We start from the raw sequence: 14,889 nt of genomic DNA on the forward strand, positions 1-14,889 counted from the left end.
ACAGTGGTGATATGATATCTCATAGTTGTGAGACATATTTTCTTCCACAGAGCTGCTGTTGGGTTTGAACCACTGATCTTTTGGTTAACCACTCCTTAACCAGGGCTTCTTCTGTAGGGAATCCTATGGGACAGTTATACTTTGCCAACCGTGAGTTGAAAATTCAAGAAAAAGAGCACTATGCAAGAAATGGAATTTACTGTTTTTATTAGGTATACTTAGAAGTGTATCTTTTAAAAAGAAAAAAATGTACCAGCATTTTCAGCAGAATTGTCGGAGTTTATCTCATTTGGGGGACAGGAAAAGAGAAAAGGCACCTTTGAATTGTCTCTAGGATGGAGAACAATAAACAAGAAGTTGAGAACCATGCTGTGGGGGGCACAAGGGAGGAGAATGAGCACATTCTGTCCCATAACACACTTGGGAGGCAAAGCTACAATAAACGACCAGAGGGCAGATTTTTAGCACTCAAATGGGTTATCTAGACAACAGTTGTAACTTTAAAAAAAACCCAAAAAACCTTTTTATTATTTAGGTGAAAATTTCCAGATCAAATTCATTTTCCATTCAACAATTCATGTATTTTTTTTGTGTGGCATTGATCACAATTGCCACAGTATAACAGCATTCCTGAAGGGTATTATACTGAGTAAAATTAGTCAATAATAAAAGGATAACAAATGCCCTTAGAGCTCTGAGGTGCTGGGGGCAGGCAGTACCATGCCTGGACTGCCCGTGTGCCACTGGAACTGGTCAGGGGACCAGACTGAGCATTACCTCCTTGAACCACTGGTTAGCAGCTGTGTGATCTTGGGCAACTCACACAAGCTTCACTCCCCTTATCAAGTGGGAATAATATCTGCTCAAAAGATGACTGGAAGATTCAAGATTATGTTTAAACTATTTTATATAATGCCCGATGTATAAGCATTTGGCAGGTGTTTACTAGTTACTATTACTGATATTATTAGTGCTAACATTATTGTATTACTTTTGATAATAGCCATGACTTCGGAGCTCTGGTGGCCTAGAGTTGCATTGCCAACTCAAAGGCAAGCAGCTGGAATTCACCAGCTATTCTTTGAGAGAAAACTGGACTATGTCCAAATGTGTGATTTATAGTCTCTGAAAAGCCACTGACAGGTCAGCTATGATTTGGTTCTGACTTGCTGACACATAATAACAACAATTTATGCTGACATAGTGACTGCCACCAGGGGCTTAAGCAAGACAGTGTTCATGAGGATGGTACAAAGCAGCACAAGGTTCAGATTTGATGCTCATAGGATCATTATGAGTTGTAGTTGATTTGATGGCACGTAACAACAACATTTACGATGAAAGGAACTGAATTGGGCAGGGGACACTTGAATTCTTTGGGGGAAGTTCAATAGGATGGTCAAAGGGTAGTTCTCTCTCACCCTTAAAACTAGGCCTTCATGAGGGAAGGGGGAGATGTACAAGGGGAACTCCATGTTGGTTCTTCTTTTGCTGGTGTTTCTGCACTTCCCCACTCTTACACAGGTGCATGCTGTTCCATAGACCTTTCACCTTCCTCTCCCACTCTTCCGTTCTGTGTTTCTTCTTTGCAATTACTTCCTTTTTCTCCTCAAAGTCTCAAATGGTGGATGAGTAAGGAACTCTATTATTTTTTGCATGTTTTCAATTTACCTTTCTGAGATGTAAAAGTTATCTCCTAATTCTAGTGTGTTGAATTTACATTAAAAAGGCCCCAAGTTTGTTTCTCTCATTCACTTCTTCCCTGGCTTTAAAAAGAAAAAAATATCTTTAGTAGAAGAAGCAAAGTGTTCTTCTCTAAGGCCTTCAAAAGGAACATGGTCCTCCCAACACCTAGATTAAAACATAGCCGCCAGAAGGGGGCGGGGGAGCGGGGCAGATTATCCATACGTCCAACTATGGTTTTAAGAAAGAAAAGATTCTTAAATGACGGCCATCAGTGAAGAGACAAAGATTCTAGGCTTTAAGAGTTGAAATATGGAAGACATTCTGACACTAGAAACCGACAAAGGTGTGAATTGTCCCCAGGGCTCTTCCAATGATGTGTGTCTTCCTGGACCCAGATGCCGAACGAACGTAATGTCAGAAACATTCTGTCTTGCTAGCACTTGCTCTTTCTCTTGTTTAGACTTTAAGTAAGTGTTGTAAAGTGAGAAAGAGTTAATGGTTTGAAAGAATAATGAGGGAAGCATTGGTCTGAGGGAGGGAAAAGAGTGGTCAGATTCCATTATTTTAAGCAGAAATCAGAATGATTAAAAACAAAAGCGAGCTGGTACCAGGATATTCAAGTCCAACTGCCACTCACCTGCCAAGTTCCACCTTCACATTCCATTCCACATCAACGAATGAAGGGTAGTGTGAAACAAAATGTATACAAACTTTGAAACCAAACCAATACTTTAGGCTTTGTTGGAGAAGTGATTTGCATATTTATAAGAGCATTATCTTCAGCAACAGATACCTGATCTGCGCCCAGCAATTACCACCTTTCTCTTTGCCACATTAGCAGACATACACACCACTGATTTGTACTTGCCTATAAAATTACTCTTTCCCCTACTAATTAACATGTTTTCAGAAGGAAGCCTATCGTTAAGGCCATGTACGCTTCCAGTATAAATACATGCAGCCAGACATTAATTATCTCCTGAACAATTATTTATGTGGAAGGAGATTCCTTTTTTTTTTAAAAAAGAAATGCTTACTTATAAAAACGAAAAGATTTCTTTTCTTTCCTTTTATTGCTCTTGCATTCTACTTAGTTAACCATTTTGAATTCCACATCGTAAGAAAACATTCCCTTTTCTCCTGCTTCAGGAGACCTGGATGTAATCTCCACCCAGATGATATAAAGACATTCTGTACTTCAAGGTGGAAATTTTCTGTATAGCTGGATCTCAAGGCTCAAGAGTTTCTTGGCTAGTTGTGAAGGAAGAATATGGAGAACAAACTCCAAAACACTTCACAAGTATCCAGAGTTGCATAACCATTTCAGTGACTGAAACACTGCAACTGATCCAATAATGCTGTGGTTTGATAATTACATGGTTGTGGATTTATGCTGCTCTCAAAATGGGGAGCTGTCCTGATACATACGGGTCAACTTGTTTGGATAATGTTATATGTTAAACATCCACACCCACTTAGGAATTAAAGTATAATACCTTCCAGGATAAAAGAGGTTTATAAGTCAGGTAGTATTAAAATGAACATTCCAATATTAACTTGCCTGCTTAGCTCTTGGTTTGCAGAGAATTTTGGCTTCTTAGTTAAATTGTATAGACACCATATGTTATCTAGGTATCTCTGGTGGAAAAGTTTGTAGGGAGATGGGCTGCTAAAACAAAGGCAACACTTCTCTGCTGATTTCAATCTACCAGATGCTCCTAGGGAGAAAGATGGACAATCTCCTCCTAAGTGATTTACAGCTTCTTAAAATCAGCTGGAGGGTCAGCCATGAGTCAGTACTTACTTGACAGCAGTGAGTGAGTGAGTGAAAACCCACTGGAGGATTGATTTTGACTCCTTGTTGATGACTGAGTGACCGACTGAGTGACTGAGTGACTGACTGACTGACTGACTGACTGACAAAGTATGTGCGATGAAGCTTCAAAATCCTAGACTCCAAGGAGAAACTTGATTTCACCCTCTTTGAGACAGATCTGTTTATTCTCTTGGTGTCCCATAGTATGATCAATACTCTTCTCCAACCCCACAACTCAAAGGCATTTGTTCTTCTATCCTCCTGTCCAGCTTTCTGATGCAGAGTAAGTAATTGTGAAGACCATGGCCTGGATTAAGTGCACTTTAGTCTGTAGCCTGATATCATCGCTTCTCAGTACTCTGGAGAGGTCTCTGACAGCTGATTTTCCCAATGTAATTTGCCTTTTGATTTCCTGATTGCTGGTGCTAAGAGTGCTGATTGTGGAGCTGAGCAAGATGAAATATTAACAACCTCAATTTCGTCTCCATCTATCATGGTGCTGCCAGTTGGCCAAGTGGTGAGAATCTTTGTTTTCTTGGTATTGAGTTTCAATTCATATTGAAGACTACAGTTCTTAATCTTCTGCATCAAACACTGAGGGTCTTCCTCAGTTTCTGTAAGCAAGGCTGTGTCATCTGCATGACGCAGGTTGTTGATGGGTCTTCCTGCAACCCTGATGTCACATTCCTCCTCCTCATAGAGCCCAGCCTCCCAAATGATCTGTTCCACATAAAGATTGGAAAAGTATGGAGACAGGACACATCCCTGACACACTTCTTTCCTGACTTTGAACCATGCAGGAACCATGCAGTTTCCCTGCTTAAAGCCCTGTTGTTGTTGTGTACCATTGAGTCGGAACTCACCCATAGCTGACCCTTCAGTGGGTTTTCAGAGACAATTAATTGCACTGGACGAGATTGTCCATCCTTCTCCCATGGAGCGGCTTCTGGATTTGAACAGTGTGCCTTCAGGATTGCAGTACAGCTTTTTGCCAGTAGACTACCAGACCCTAGAAGTGCAAAAATAGACCAAAAAGTTCAAGTTACAACTTCTTTTATTATTACAGGCATTCCTGTGTAACGAAAATCATGTAACTACTAATCACAAGCCTGGCAGTTTAAACTCATCCCGTGGCCTGGAGTTTTAGCCTGCTCATAGAGGGTCATAATGAGTTAGAATTGATTAGATGGCAACTGATTTGATATTTTGTGCATGTGTATTATGTACCATATTGCTAACTGAAAGGTCAGTGGTTCGAGTTTACCAGCGACTCCACGGAAGAAAGATGAAGCTGCTGCTTTTTGTAAAGATTTACGGCATCAGAAAACCCAACAGAGAGTCTCTATGAATGAAAATTGACTCCACAGCAATGGATTTGGTTTTGTATCATTAATACATCAATCAGAATAGACACTTGAGGGTCTAACTGACTTCTAATTTTGAACGCTCTCATTTTAAATCTGGAGGTTAACTCCTGACTTCTGGAGTTTGTCCTCTGGCTAAACCTGGTAGTCTTCTCAGAATGTGGATCTTTATTAGCCGAGCTTCATTGAGCACTTATTCTGTGCAAGGCAAAGAATCAACTACGGTGGGATTTGTCAACATGAATAAGAGAATGGTTTCTATTTTTAAACCACAGTCCTGTTGTAGAGGCCCTCTGAGGCTGATCAAAATAAAAGTGGTCTCAGAATGCATCACAGGCTTCTCTACTTTCCCATACATTGCCCGGTGTGCTATTTCTGCAATAGTTTTATTGTTTATATGTTTGCCTCCTTCAGTCCTTCAGTGCACCAGCCTGGGTCTTATTTATGTGTGTATTGTATGCACAGTCAAGGATGAACTGTTCAGAGGGTCCACCTCCCCGATATTACCATAAAGCCATTTTCCTTTGAGTTGATTCCAGTTCATAGTGACACTATAAAACAGAAGAGAACTGCCCCATAGGGTTTCCAAGTCTGTGGACATTTTTAGAAACAGACTATTAGATTTTTCCCCCCCCACAGAGTAGCTAAGAAAACCAAAACAATGCAAATCTCCGTGCTATGGAGCCAGAACTGACTCAGAGCTGGTCCTCCATGGGGTTTCTGAGGCTGCATACAGCACAGAAGGAGTTGGCCCATCTTTTTCCCAAAGAGTTGCTGATGGATTGGAACCAGCAGAGAGGCTTGGCCTTGGGGTTAGTTAGCAGGATAACTCCCTATGTCTTTTGCCACCAGGCCTCCTTACAGAGCAGTTGGTGGGTTTGAAATGCTGACTTTTCAGTTAGGAGCTAAGCCTTAAATCACTTTTCCCCCAGAGTTTCTTTTGCTGAGGGTTGTTGTTGTTGTTATGTACCATCAAGTTGGACTGACTCATAGGTGACCCTCCAGCAGATCTTCAGAAGTAGTCAGTCACACAGGAGGAGACTGCCCATCTTTCTCCCTCAGAGCGATTGGTAGATTCGAACTGTGTGTCTTGGGTTCACAGCACAAGCAATTCTTTACCACTAAGCCACCAGAGCTACCTTTTGCAGAGGGTTGTTGTTGTTGTTGTGTACTGTTGAGTCAAAACTGACTCATAGCTGACCCTCCAGCAGGTTTGCAGAAAAAGAATAACATGGGGTGATACTGTTCATCCGTCTCCTGTGGAGGAGCTGATGGATTCAGACTGTGTGCCTTTGGGATTGCAGTACAGCTCTTGTCTGTAGGCCGATGGGTTATTGTGTGCCATCAAGTCAACTTATAGCTGACCTTCCAGTGGGTTTTCAGAGACAGTTTAATCTCACAGGAGAAGACAGCCCATCCTTCCCTCATGGAGTAACTGATCGATTTGAACTGTGTGGCTTTGGGATTTTAGTAGAGCTTCTAACCACTAGGCCACCAGAACTCTCTAGGCCAGAGGGTTGTTGCTGTTGTTGTTAAGTGCCGTTGAGTCGTAGACAACTCATAACAACCCCATGAATGAAAGACCTGAACACTTGTATGACTTTCATCGTTTCTCCACATTCATAGAGTTTCCAGAGGTAAAATATTTCAGAAGTGATGCACTCCTGCTTCCAAGATTGTTTTAATTGGGGAGCTCCACCAAACACCATGGGTAACCATTATCACATTTGACACATCAATGTTTAGTATCACATCACAGCAACCACGAGTTACAGGCCAGAGGTAGACACTCCAAATAAAAGAATGCATTCACATATTTAGTTTTCCTCACTACAAATGGGTCAACTTGTTCTGTACTAGTATGGAAGGAATAAGAAAATGATGGACCTCTGCCCAAAGGTCCCTGCATGAAATATTTTAGATGTGCTTCACACTGTTGAGAGAAGGTGCAGTGAAGTGAAATGGAAAAAGAACTCAGAAACAGTGGGGGTTTTGTCTCAGTTCTGTCTTTAATTACTTACTTAACCCTGGGCAAGCCACTTAAACTCTATCTCAACTTCATCATCTGTGAAATGGGAATAATAATGACTGGCCTGCCTGTTTCCCACGATTGCTTTGAGGATCAAATGAGATAAGAATGTTTTGGAAAGTCTCAAGCACTACACAAATTCAAGATATTACTTTGCATAGACATTTCCCTTTAAATTTCTACTTCCACAAATACCCTTGCAATACACCCTTGGCTGCCTAGGTTATGTGGTGAGAAGTGTGCAGTAATTCAAATATGCTTGCTGTGTATCTTATGAATCTCTTCTTTAACATCTATAGCATATAGTCAATTCAGTTTGGGATTTGTCAAGACACTTACACTTTCTGCCAAAATGGCAAATACACCACTTATCTTTAAACTGTGTGGCTGTGTGTATCTACACACATAATGTGCTCCTTATTCAACAGGTATTTAAAACATTATTGACCATTTATGTACACAGCTGTGCTAGACTATGGGGCAGAATAGACAAATAAGCCAAAATCTCGCCCTTGAGGAGTTTTATAGCCTACTGGGTCCGAGAGGACAGACCTGATAAGTGTCCAATTGTTTGAGAAGGGCAGGAGAGGAAATTTAACTTGTGAGTCTCAATGAGGAAATATATATATATATATATTTAGTTTTGACTGAAACCAAATAGTATTTTATCCATATTTTTCCTAATTCCAATGCTCTGCAGATTTTAATTTAACCCTAAATACAGATCTCTTTTTTTCAGGTGACAGTTGGTGAGATTCCATTTTTCTTTGCTTCTGTGAACTATGAAACTGTAAGAAATAGCAGAGCTATGATTTGTTTTTAACACACTAAATCATAAAATTTATTACACCACTTATCTCCAAACTGTGTGTATCTCTCTATATATCTATACACACCACGCCCACGCATATAATATGCTCCTCATTCAACATGTATTTAAAACATTATTGACCATTTATGTACACAGCTGTGCTAGAATATGGGGCATATATATGTGTGTGTATCAATACGTATAGATACACACACAGTTTGGAGATAAGTGGTGTAATAGCTCTACAACTTCATCTTACTTGAATCCACAATTAACACCCTTGGTTCTAGCAGTCAGGATGTAAAGAGATGTATTGCACTTGGAAAGCCTGCAGTTAGGGGCCTCACCAAATTTTGGAGGAGTAATGAGGTCAATTTGAAGACCAAGGTGCGTCTGATTCAGGCCATGGTCTATGCTGGACAATGAATAAAGATGATAGAAGAGGAATTGATGTCTTTGAGCTGTGGTGTTGGAGAAGAGCACTGAACATCCCATGGATGGCCAAAAGAACAGAAAGATATGTCTTGAAGAGGGTGCAGCGAGAGTGCTCTTTGGAAGCAAGAATGATAAGGCTTCACTTCACATCACATTCTTTGGGCATGTTGCTGGGGGGCTGTTGCTTGGAAAGCAGCATGATGTTTGGAAGAGTGGAGGGTCAGTGAAGAAGAGGAAGACCCTTGAACAGGTGGATTGACACGATGGCTGCTGCAATGGGTTCTTCTGTGTCGGGAAGTGTGAGGATGGCACAGGACAGGATGGAGTTCTGATCTGGTCTTCACAGGGTTGTTACGACTCGACTCAATGGCATCTAGCAACAGTAACAAAATGATTTGGTATGTTGTTGTTGTTATGTGCCATCGAGTCGTTTCTGACTCATAGCGACCCTATGCACAACAGCCCTAAACCCTGCTCTATCCTGCGCCAACTGCACCGCCTCTGACACACCCATCCCGATTACCCCAGTCACCGAATCAATCCATCTCATAGAGGGTCTTCCCCTCCTGCGCTGTCCCTCCACCCTCCCAAGCATGATGTCCCTCTCCAAGGACCCGTCCCTCCTGGCAACATGTCCAAAGTATATCAGACGAAGCCCCAGAATCCTAGCCTCCAAGGAGTAGCTTGGTTTAATCCTCTCCAAGATGAATCTGTTTGTTTTCCTGGCAGTCCATGGTACATTCAGTACCCTTCTCCAGCACCACAGCTCAAAAGCATCCACTCTCCTTCTGTCCTCCCTAGTCATTGTCCAACTCTCTGATGCATAACAAGCGATTGCAAAGACCATGGCCTGTATCAGGCGCACCTTAGTCTCCAGAGAGACACTGTTGCTCCTGAGTACTTTAGAGAGGTCCCTAACAGCAGACTTTCCCATCGCGATACATTTTTTGATTTCCTGACTGTTGGTGCCAAGAGTGTTGACTGTGGAGCCGAGCAAACTGAAGCTGTGAACACTCTCAATCTCTTCGTCATCCATCCTGACGCTGCCAATTGGTCCAGTGGTGAGAATCTTTGTCTTCTTGACATTGAGCCTCAGTCCATACTGAAGGCTGCAGTCCTTGACCCTTCGCAGCAAGTGCATGAGGTCCTCCTCAGTTTCAGCAAGCAGAGTTGTGTCATCTGCATAACGCAGATTGTTAATAGATCTTCCACCAATCCTGATGCCACAATTCTCCTCATAGAGCCCAACCTCTCGGATAATCTGCTCTGCATACATGTTGAAAAGGTGTGGAGACAGGATGCAACCCTGGCGTACACCCTTCCCAGTTTTGAACCATGCAGTGTTACCCTGCTCTGTTCTGACTACTGCCTCTTGGTCCAAGTATAGGTTTCGCATTAGCACAATTAAATGTTCTGGGATTCCCATTCTTCTCAGAGTCAGCCACAGTTTGTTATGATCGACACAGTCAAATGCCTTTGCATAATCAATGAAACACAGATAGACATTCTTCTGGTATTCTCTGCTTTCAGCCAAGATCCATCTAACATCAGCAACAATATCCCTAGTACCACAACCCCTTCTAAACCCAGCCTGGACTTCCGGCAGTTCTCTGCTGATGTGCTGTTCTAATAGTTTTTGGATAATCTTCAGTAGAATCTTGCTTGCATGTGAAATCAATGACACTGTTCTGTAGTTTCCACACTCAGTTGGGTCACCTTTCTTTGGAATGGGAACAAATATAGATCTCTTCCAGTATAGGATAATCTAAATGTGTTCTTGTCAATTTCTTGACTAATGACTCTATCCTTGAAGAAGACCATTCCTCAATTCAGTGAGCAATTAAACTGCTGAGTACTGTGAGACTAATATCTTAAAGATATGCCCATCTGGGGCTGACATTCCTACAGATTTGGAATATTATAGTTTCAGCTGCTATTGATAGCCTGTCCTAATGGCCCTAGTGGTAAGGAGTTGCTATACCAACCCACCAGCACATGGTTTGAATGCTCTTCAGAAGAAAAATGGGTAATCTCCTCCTGTGCAGTTTACATACTCTGAAAACCCTCTGGAGGATCAGCTGAGAGTACGTTTTGGGGTTTTTTTAAAAATTAATTTTAATGAAGGTTTACAGAGACTTAGGGTTTCCAGCCACTCACTGTTGCACTTTTCTCCCTACCCACCTTCTCCCTGCCGATTCACTCTTCTCTTTGAAAAGAAAAACTTATTATTATGTAATCCCTCTCCCCCAAGTCCACTTCACTATGCAGCCTTCACTCTGGACTTCTGTAATGACAAGAATACCCATTCATATATCCTTTTAGACAGTTCTCTCCCTCAAATGTTTCAATGCAATGTACATGATTCCTCCCCTCCTTTTCTGTCTTCCCTCAACCCTGATGTCAGTCCCATTTTACAACAGTGGCCCTATGTTTGTCCTTTTGTGGCTGAGATATTTCACTCAGCATAATGTTCTCCAGGGTCATCCACTTTACATAATATTTCACGAGTTCCTTGTTTTTCAATGCAGCATTGTATTCCATTGTGTGAATATACCAAAGTGTTTCTATCCATTCGTTTGTTGATGGGCACTTGGGTTGTTTCCAGCTCTTTGCTATTGCGAACAAAGCTACAATAAACATGGGCGTGCATATATCTGCTTTGGTGGCAGTTATGGTTTTTTCAGAGTAAATTCCCAGTAGTGGAATTGCTGGGTCAAATGATATTTCTATTTGCAACTTTTTGAGAAAGCGCCATACAGCCTTCCTTAGTGGTTGCACCATTTTACACTTTCACCAACAGTGAATAAGGGTTCCAGTTTCTCCACAATCTCGCCAGCATTTGATGTTTGTTGTTCTGTTAACTTTCCTATTCTTACTGGGGTGAGATGATATCTCATAGTTGTTTTGTATGAGTAAGTTTTGACTCTACAAGAGCGACACACTCAAGTTGTAAGTAGCACCCCAGTTTTTAACAGAGTAGAGAAATGGCCAGCTAAATGTACATAGTGGGATTTAGGCAGAGCTTTGGAAGGAGGTCAATAGTAAAAAGGCTGCTTCAGTGACAGTCCAGCTTGCTCCAGTCAGGCTCCTCCCAGCTCTCCCTAATCCCATCAGAGGTCACTGCTTCTACTCCTGAGCAGTTTTCTGTCTGCCCCCTTATCTTCAGCTGCACTGATATCCTCTCTACAAAATCTCCTCTTCTGTCTCCTCTTTTTTTAAAAATCAAAATAAACTCATTTTCCTCCATCACTGGGTCAGTTCCTTCTTGTGATGCCGCTCATGTAGGAGGGGCAGAACCCTGCTCTGTAGGGTTTTAAAATCTGTGACTTTTCAGAAGTAGATCACCAGGACTTTCTGCCAAGGCCCTTCTAGGTGAGTTTGAACCATGAACCTTTACGTTAATAGTTGAACACCTAACCATTTGTGCCCCCCAGGGAATAGCCTCACACCTAAAGAACCTCACACCTGAAGGCTCCTAGCTCTAACTTTCCTCTCATCTAAGCACTCATTAGTTTTAGAATCAATGTTCACCTTCTCTACATTCTTTCAGCCCCGGCTTAATTTCTTCCCACTTTAGGGATCAAGATCTCATCTTTTTTATTTACCTGCCTCTGTGCAGGTGTTCCCTATTTGTGGAACAACTGTAAACCTCTAAACATAAGACATTGTCCCTTCTGCTAATTAAATTAACCGTCAATGCTTAGTCCATCTGTTGAGTTCTTTCTGGGAGCCTTCCCTGATCACTCCTGGACTTGATTAAAACCCACCTCTGGACTTGTCACACTGGATTTTAATAATCATATCACATGTATCTTATTCCTTATAGTTGTGTTCTCAACCCTTCTTACTGAATCATACATTAAGTGTTCACAGCACTAACTAGAATGCTAGTTGGTGGGTCAAGAGACTGACTTTCATCTCTCTCCACAGATTTGAATTGCTTTTATTATTCAGCTCCTTATTTTTAATCTTTATTTATTATTATTATTTACCAATTTATGTTGATTTGCTGTCATTATTATGTACCAGTAAGTTGCCTGTGACACATAGTGACCCTATATACAATAGCTCTAAACCCTGCCCTTTCCTGAGCCAATGTCACCATCTGTGACACACCTACCCCTATTTCCCCAGTCACTGTGTCAGTCCGTCTCATCCAGGGTCTTCTTCTCTTGTGCTACTTTTCCACCCTTCTAAGCATGATGTCCTTCTCCAAGGACTGGTCCCTTCTGGCTACATGCCCAAAGTATATGAGATGGAGTTTCAATATCCTTGCCTTCAGAGAGCAACTTGGTTTCACCTTCTCCAGGACAGACCTGTTTGCTCTCCTGGCAGTCCATAGCATGTTCAATACTTTTCTGAAGCACAACTCAAAAGTATCAATTCTTCTTCTGTCATGCTTAGTCATTGTACAGCCCTCTGATGCATATAGATAACCCTTTGCAAAAATAAAAAAAAAAGCAAAAACCCACTCACCCAAGCCCTCTTCATCAAAACTACATATTTCCATTTATAATGTTTACTTCTCTTGTTCTTATGTAATAACATTGATACTAAAAAATATCAGCACACGTTATATATTCTTTAAAATGGTCATCTTGAAAAAAATATACACCTATTTCAATAACATTGTCTCAGCCATGCCCATTTCTGGAGCTGTTCTTTCATAATAAGTATCTTCAGAGTACATTCTTCTGAATATATTTTGTTGTCATGTACCATTGGGTCAGAACCAACTCATAATTGACCCTCCAGTGGGTTTTCAGAGTCAGTTAAGCACACAGAAGGAGACTGCCCATCTTTCTCCCTTGAAACCACTGATAGATTAGAACCACGTGCATTTGGGTTGGTAGCACAGCTCCTTACTACTAGGCCACCAGAAGTAGTGACAAATATTTAATCTTTGCTGGTATAATTTTTTAAAAAGTGTATAGGCAAGTTACTAAAACTATGCACAGTGACTGAAGAGGATGGTCATGCTGGACAATAGTAATTTGAGCCCAAACCTACAAACTAATGTGACCATGTTTCTCTAAACAAAATTGTACAAGATAAATTTTAGAACTATTTTGACAATGTTATTTTAAAAAATGGTTTCTAGGATCCTCAGGTGACTAGTTTTAATAAAAGTACTTATTTATCTGTGATAAAACTCAAACCCATTGCTGTAGAGTCAGACTGTCTCAATGTGATCCCCGCACTGGGTTTCAAGGCTGTACATGACATGGGAGGAGACTGCTCATCTTTCTCCCATGAAGCTGCTGGTAAACTTATCTGTGATAAAGCCATTATTAAAGTACAGCTTGGAACGTCACAGGCCTACTGTGCATACTGATTTCTACTTGCTTAGTTTTTACCATTCTTGGTTCAACATCTTTTATGTGATAGACAGTGGGGATGCACTTGCCTTTAAAGACTTCCTCCTAATCTGGCTGAGAAGACAGACATAAACAGTTCTGTGAGAAAAAGAGATACTGGTGCAAAATAAAGAAGCAGTACAGAGGAGGCACTGTCTGTGAAGGTAGAACTCTGTTACAGTGTGAGCAAAGCCTGCTAGGGGCTGAAAAACGAATGATGATTAGAAGTTCACTAAGCAGGGGAGAAAAGGAGGCTATAAAAGTGATTCTAAACCAAGGGAACAGAAGGTACAGAGATTTAAACAGGACCATTTTCTTGGGGAAACTTACATTATTCAATATTGTTTTATTAAGTTGAAAGTAAGGGGAGCAGGAGATGAGGCTGGAGACCAGGCAGGGACACAATAAAGGAGAGGCCTTTTCCAAAGTTTAAACTTTTTCTTACAGGTGCTGCGAAGCGCTTTGTGAATATAATTTCTTATGCAAACTAGATTGTAAATTACCATATTCTATTAGTCACAAAGGTTTCTACACACCCACCCCACCTCTTTTCATATTGCCTCAGATACTTCAGAATCAATCCAACATCTATGAGTATGCTAGTATCCTTTGGTTCTAACATGAAGACTTGACCTCATGGGTTTAGGTTGCTTCGTCCTATGACTGAATTGTTTCACTCCTGGTTCACCCGGGGACTTGAATTCACCTCTTGTTTCCAATAATTGATTTTGCACAGTATTATCAGAGCAACTTTCCTTTCTATAAAGTCTCATTCTCAAAAACCTTTAGTGTTCTTCTCTGACCTTGCAGCATTTATCTACTTTTCCCTTGCCTGTGTTTTGGATTGGGATGATACTCTGTCTATACTATTTTTTGGTTAATTCCAAACTATTTCTTATATATAAGGAGCTTTGGTGGCATGTTCTGTAAGGAGTTGCACTGCTAACCCAAAAGTAGCATCCCTCTGACAGCTCTAATCCACTAAGGGAGAAATATGGGCAATCCCTTCTAAGATTTACAACCTTTCAAACCCACTCGAGAGTCAGCTAGGACTTAGTCCAATTTGAGGGTCCCCTGCCCCTTTATATATAGTGAAGGAGGAACCCTGGTGGTGTAGTTCATAGAGAATTGAACTATTAACTCAAAAGTTAGTAGCTATTAACCTTGGCTGAGCCCCTCACCCACCTCTCAGGAAGTTGGAACCCACTAGCGGCTCTGAGGGAAGATGGTAATCTCCATTTGACTTACAGCCTCCAGAAAATCTGCTGGAGGGTCATTTGTGCTTAGGATCAGACTTGATGGCAATGATTTTGAGTTTACATGTAGTAGCCTGTGCCTAATCACTATTTTTCTGCTCTGGAAGTAATTACCATTCTGGAGATTATACACGC

Source organism: Elephantulus edwardii, unplaced genomic scaffold, assembly GCF_000299155.1.
Source record: "Elephantulus edwardii isolate Elephantulus edwardi_28Jun2011 unplaced genomic scaffold, EleEdw1.0 scaffold00280, whole genome shotgun sequence".
NCBI lineage: Eukaryota > Metazoa > Chordata > Mammalia > Macroscelidea > Macroscelididae > Elephantulus > Elephantulus edwardii.